This window comes from Mastomys coucha, unplaced genomic scaffold, assembly GCF_008632895.1.
Source record: "Mastomys coucha isolate ucsf_1 unplaced genomic scaffold, UCSF_Mcou_1 pScaffold3, whole genome shotgun sequence".
Taxonomy (NCBI): domain Eukaryota; kingdom Metazoa; phylum Chordata; class Mammalia; order Rodentia; family Muridae; genus Mastomys; species Mastomys coucha.
Window position 1 is genome coordinate 32,224,597 of NW_022196909.1, and position 6,395 is coordinate 32,230,991.

Genomic DNA, 6,395 nt, shown 5'->3' on the forward strand with positions numbered 1-6,395 from the left:
GGGTGGAGGGGTGGTTGTTGGGGGGGAGCAAGGAGAACAAGACCTCCTATATGTAAGGTTCCGGGAAAGTGACCCTAGGGGCCAGTCCCCGGAGTGAGTCTTGGGGTAGCAGAGATGAAATACGGATTTAGCAAATGCTAGTTAGGTTTATAAGTGCCCAACTATTGAGCTAGTCTAGGCATATAAAAATTAGCTGACGTGTGTGTGTGTGTGTGTGTGTGTGTGTGTGTGTTTCGTTCGTGAATCCAGAGCTCTTGGGTGCACGCAGGGCACACGGGTGACCCATGTGTTAAAAGCTAAAGCAGTTTAACTAATGCACCACTATACTCAGAGACCTCCGAGAGCACTCATCCCAGGGAGACATTGAAGAGAGATCCTGGCTGTTCTACTGGGCAAAGCTGCTGTGGTGGGTGCTGCCAGGACTAGCTGTCCAGCCTTGCGCTCTCCACTTATAATCTCAGACAGTGGCAACCTTTTAGTAGATGACGCACAAAGTTGCCCCTTTAGCCCGATGCCACAGGTTTGGGTGTTCAGAGAAGCTTCAACTCCACATAGCTAGTGAAGGCCTGCTATGATTTTCCTGCTTCAAGTTAGGACTCCATTCCCCTCCGAGTTTCTCTTTTATCCAACAACTTAACATTACACTCACTTCCTGAAGGTCCAGGGAATATCATGGCAGGGTAAGCAGAGAGACTGTAGGAGCCAAGCTCATGGTGGACTAGGGCAACAGTGCCTTCTGAGTGTAACGGGGTCATCATGCACTCCCAAGGGTGTGGTTGCCTGCACAAAACCAGCAAAAGATAAGGCTGGTGAACTTACCGGCACAGGTGGGGGAGGGGCCTAGGAGCCCCAACCTCTAGCCGAGGAACTATTGACAGTTGGTGGTTTGCTAGGGGAGGGAGAGTTACTTTACTTGAGGGATGTGGTGTCTGGGAGGTGGACCATGCTCTGGAGGTTGGCCCACATCCAAGCGTATATGGGCTGTACTGCTGGATCCAGTCGGGTACTAAATAACGGGTGGAGAGGTGGCTCCACGGTCAAGAACATTTGTTGCTCCTGTAGAGGATTCAAGGTTGGTTCCCAGCACCCACACGGCAGCTCACAACCATCTGTATTGTGAGCATAATTCTCAATACATATTAACACTCAGAAATTATGGGCCATCTTTTCCCTTTTTCTTGGTTTTTATGGTATTGGAAAACCAAGAGTCTCCCACATGCTAAGCAAGCACGCTGCCCCCCCCCCCCAGCTACAACCCAGGCCCCTTCTGGAAGATTCTAATGCTTCCTTTAGACCTCCGAGGACACTAGGAACACACATGGTGCACATACCTACATGAAGGCAAAACACTCATACACATAAAAGAAAATAAATAATTAAAAAAAAATTAAAAACAAAACCAAGAACAGGACACAAAGTCTGAGCAAGACCAAGGCCGGGAGCCTCTGGGAGAAGTTAGAGGAGGCAAGAAGAAGAAATACAATTGAGATACATCGGTGCGCATGTACAGATTTTTCAAGGAACAAATACAAACATTACATTACATAAATAAGTACTACCTAGGTTTTAAAAAACCCACAACTTAAAGATACTCTGTGTACGTTCTTTAAATGATCATGATTTCCTAGTAAGTTGTATTAAATAGCTTTCAAACTTTGGTTTGCTTCCCTTTCTTTCTTTCTTTCTTTCTTTCTTTCTTTCTTTCTTTCTCTTTCTCTTTCTCTTCCTTCTCTTCCCCCTCCCTCCCCTTCCCTCCCCTTCCCTCCCCTCCCCTCCCCTCCCCTTCCCTTCCCTTCCCTTCCCTTCCCTTCCCTTCCCTTCCCCTTCCCTTTTTAGAGACCTAATAGCCTAAACTGGCCTCAAACTTAAGGCAATTCTTCTGTCTCAGTTCTCCACTCCCAGGTACTGGAGTTACAAGTATGACTCATCACATCTAGCTTTCCAAACTCATCTTGACAGTTTTGACATCATTTTCATTAACTGATAATAGGTCTGACGTCGATCATAACATTAACAATGACATTAATGGTCTATCTGGCTGTGGCCACAGTGAGAGCCACCCCCTGTCAGCGTCAGTACAAACTTTGCTCTAGCTGTAATTGGAATCTGCCACATACATGGAAAGTGACACATACTGTTGACTTCTGTTTAAAAGTTGGTCTTTGGACCAGATGTTGTGGCGGCTACCATCTCTGTGCTTGAGAGGCAGAGGCAAGAAGACTGCGAGTTCAAGGCCAGCCTGAGCAACATAAAGAGTTCCACTCCATCCTGAGCTATATAGCAAGACCCTCTCAAATAAATAAATAAAATAAAGTGTTGAGAAGGCTAGAGGTCAGAAAACACAGTTTCAAGATTTTTTTGTGTGGCTTTCCACTTTAGAAGCCACAGGGACCCAGATGCACTCTTATGGTGTCTAACTTCAGTGTTTTCCATAGCTTGCCTCCAATGGGAGCCAAATTCCCCTGTTGACACGGGGACGTACTTTGAGAAACTCTCCAGCGGGTTTACAACACTTCCTGTCTGGGAGATGAGTTGCCCTTTGACAGTCATTTAACTGCTGACTTGGAAGACACCCACACTCCTATTGCATGTTCTACGTGTGTTCTCTTGTCCTCTTGTTTGCTCTTCACGAAGGCGGCATCCCCTGGGCAAGCCTCTTCCGACTTCCTGTGTCCCACATAGCCCTTTTCGCTCTTAGTTAGTAACCTTACTTGTAACCAGAAAAATAGAAGAACACTGAGACAATCCATTGGGAAATGTCCTTCTTTCCTTGGCCAGATGTGCCTCAATGCCCATGACGCCCACGGCGCCCATGATGCCCACGGTGCCCACAGTGCCCACAGGTGTCTACTCCTCCCCTTCTGCATTCACACCATGCTCAGATCCCAGCAGTTCTTTCTTTCCTTCTTTCTTTCTTCCTTCCTTCCTTCCTTTCTTTCTTTCTTTCTTTCTTCCTTCCTTCCTTCCTTCCTTCCTTTCTTTCTTTCTTTCTTTTTCTTTTTTTGTTTTTTCAAGATAGGGTTTCTCCATATAGCCCTGGCTGTCCTGGAACTCACTCTGTAGACCAGGCTGGCCTCCTACTCAGAAATCCGCCTGCCTCTGCCTCCCAAGTGCTGGGATTAAATGCGTGCGCCATCACCGCCCAGCCCCAGCAGTTCTTTCATAATCTTTGTGTATTTCTAATCTAATCCCCATTCTGCCCGTCACTGAAAGAGATGCCTTAAGTCAGACTCGAAAACCTTATGAACCTGGCCATCTCTGCTCTCTCTCTCTGCTGAGATTCTGATTATAAAGATAGGGCACGCCTTGGCACAGTGAGCAATGAGCTTAGTCTTACCTCCCCAATGGTCAGCTCTTACTCAGGGATGTAGGGTTGTTTTCTGTTTCACTTTTTGAACTTGGCTCCCACAGTCGGCTCTTCCTTTTCTCCCATCTGGGTCATAATGCAAGCTCACCTTAATAGAGCTCACCACTAAACACCTTTCCTGTCACTCTTTTTGCCTCTCTAGTGCCCAGTCACATCTCTACTTTCTATCCCTTCAAAATAAGCTCAGAGCTAGAGAGCTTGTTCAGCAGTTAGGAGCTCTTGCTTTTCTTCCAGAGAACCTGAGTTCAGTTGCCAGAACCAGAGGGATCTAATGCCTTCTAGCCTCTATAGGAATCACACACACGTGCGCACGCATGCGCGCACACACACACACACACACACACACACACACACACACACATACACACACACAGTGCACATGAAGGGAAGACTCTCATACACACAAAAGTAATGAATCTCGGGTGGCGGTGGTGGCGGCGCACGCCTTTAGTCCCAGCACTTGGGAGGCAGAGGCAGGAGGACTTCTGAGTTCGAGGCCAGCCTAGTCTACAGAGTGAGTTCCAGGACAGCCAGGGATATACAGAGAAACCCTGTCTTGAAAAACAAAAAACAAACAAACAAACAAAAAATAATGAATCTCCAAAAAATGCTGTAAGAAGCCCCAACAAAACAACTCAAGTGCTCAGGGCTAAATTTCAGATGGTCTTTTGTTTCTTTGCCTTTTTTTTTTTTTTAAAAGACAGATCTCACTATGTTGGTCAATCGGACCTTGCATTGATTGATAATCCTTTCGATTGAAATTAGAGTCCTGCATTACTTTCCTGGCTCTAGGAACCTATTTGATGTTACCTCGAAACCCACAAAGTATCTCAAAAGGAGTAAGTTCCAAATAAGTGTATGGATACTCGCTAAAGCAAGCAAACAAAAAACTCCAAATTTCCCTCATACACCAATATAAGGACTTTTGCTAAAAATTGCAGAATTGTTAATGTTAAAACTGATGATAAATCACTGTCACCAGAATGTCACCGAAGGTGCTGGCACCCTGATCTTGGCCTCCCCAACTTCCAGAACTGTGAGAAAGAAATTTTTGTTCCTTAGTAATAAAGACAAAACTAAGCCTGTTATCATTCTTCCTTGCTGACTTCCTGTCCAACACTCACTTCAGACCATTGCTGACTCCACCATCCCTTCCCACCAATTTCTTCTCGAAGGTACATGTGATGCCAGCTTTACTTGTCAACTAGCTAGACAAAACCAGGAACCACCTGGGAAGAGTCTCAGGGATCCATTGTCTGCTTTGGGTTGACGTGTAGGTGTATCTTCGAGGGATTGTCTTAATCAAGCTAATGAATGTGAAAAGACTCAGTCTACTGCGGGCAGCACCATTCCCTATGCAGGAAGTCTGGAACCTTACAAGAGTAGAGAATTCAAGTGGCATGTAAGTGATCAAGTGAGCATCAATGTATTAACTTCTCTCTACTCCTGACGGTAGATGTGATAGGACCAGTCCTCTCAAGCTTCCACTTGCCGTGACTTCTGTACAGTGATGGCCTGTAATCTGGGATTTTTAGATAAAGTGGAGCCCTTTCCCTTCAGTTGCCTTTTGTTGGGGGTGGGCGTTCCATCATGGCAACAGAAATGAAATTAAGAGCCCACTCTCTTCTCCATCCTGGACCATGATAACTTCCCCTTGAGTACTTGAAACCTCTCAGCTGACTCTCTTGCCTCTCTTCTCACCATTTGCTTCTCACAGTTACATGACTGCCAAAGTTAAAAATAATGAACTCTCCTTTTCCTTGCTTAACAACTTTTTTCCTCTTCTCTTCTCTTCTCTTCTCTTCTCTTCTCTTCTCTTCTCTTCTCTCCTCTCCTCTCCTCTCCTCTCCTCTCCTCTCCTCTCCTCTCCTCTCCTCTCCTCTTCTCTTGGAGTAGGGAATGAACCAAAGGCATTGTGAATGGTAAGGCATATACTCTACCACCAAGCTGCATCTCAGCCCTATTTTTATATTTAAATTAAAAAAAAATCTCGGATACAGCTGGGAGCAGGGCTGTATTTGGGAGGAGGCCGGGTGAAGGGGTGCTGTCCCTCGGGCACGTGGCCGTGCAGAAGAGTTCCTGTGGCCTATGGGCCACCTTGCCGGGTGCCTGCTCCAGACGCATTGCCCTGGAAATTTAAGCAGTGTCGTGATCTCCCTACTGCCTGGAAGCTCTGCAGTCACCGATGGGACCAGATAACATAAAATCATGGGCATGATAACAGTGCAAGAAACCCCGCTTGGGCACAGCCCTGAAGGCCAATCCGTTTGGGGGTGCCTCTCACACAGAAGGAATTGTGCTGGACAAAAGGAGGGGTTGAGGCCAAACACCCAAATTCTGCCATCAGGAAGTATGTCAAGGTGCAGCTCATTAAGAACGGCAAGGAGATCGCAGCATTCGTGCCCAGTGATGGCTGCTTGAACTTCATTGAGGAATATAGTGAAGTTCTGGTTACTGGATTTGGTCGAAAAGGTCATGTTGTGGGCGATATTCCTGGAGTCCGCTTTAAGGTGGTTCAAGTAGCCAGTGTGTCTCTTTTGGCTCTGTACAAAGGCAAGAAGGAAAGACCAAGGTCATAAAATTTGACAACAGAAACACAGTGATAAATTTTCATATTCTGAAAAGATAAATCTTACTCAATTACCTAGACTGGTCTTCAGCCCTACATTACGCAGGCCGGCCTTGAACTTACGATCCTGTTGTCTTAGCCTCCCAAGCAGCTGGGATTACAGGACTATGGTATCATGCTCATCTCTGAAACCCTTCCTAGCAAGCCCCTTGCCTACCAGTGAAAAAGTCCAAATCTTGACTTTGTCCTGTAAGATACTACAAGGTATGACATATGTCAACTGTTCCAAAGCCACTGGCCTTTCATCATATGCCTCACTAAATGCACTCAGGGCCCAGCAGTCTCTCTGCTCTGTGGAGTGTCTAAGCTTGTTAAACCACTGGTGTGATGCTAAGACAGGGAAGTTCTTTGCTTGTGATCATCTAGTCCTTAGCTTGGAGAGTAGCTCCGACGTGAGCC

At 46.3% G+C, this 6,395-nt stretch overlaps 1 pseudogene; it reads left to right on the forward strand.

The window, feature by feature from the left end:
• Positions 1 to 5,588: 5,588 nt before the first annotated feature.
• LOC116074928 lies at positions 5,589 to 5,946 on the forward strand (annotated as a pseudogene).
• The last annotated feature ends 449 nt before the right edge of the window (positions 5,947 to 6,395 follow it).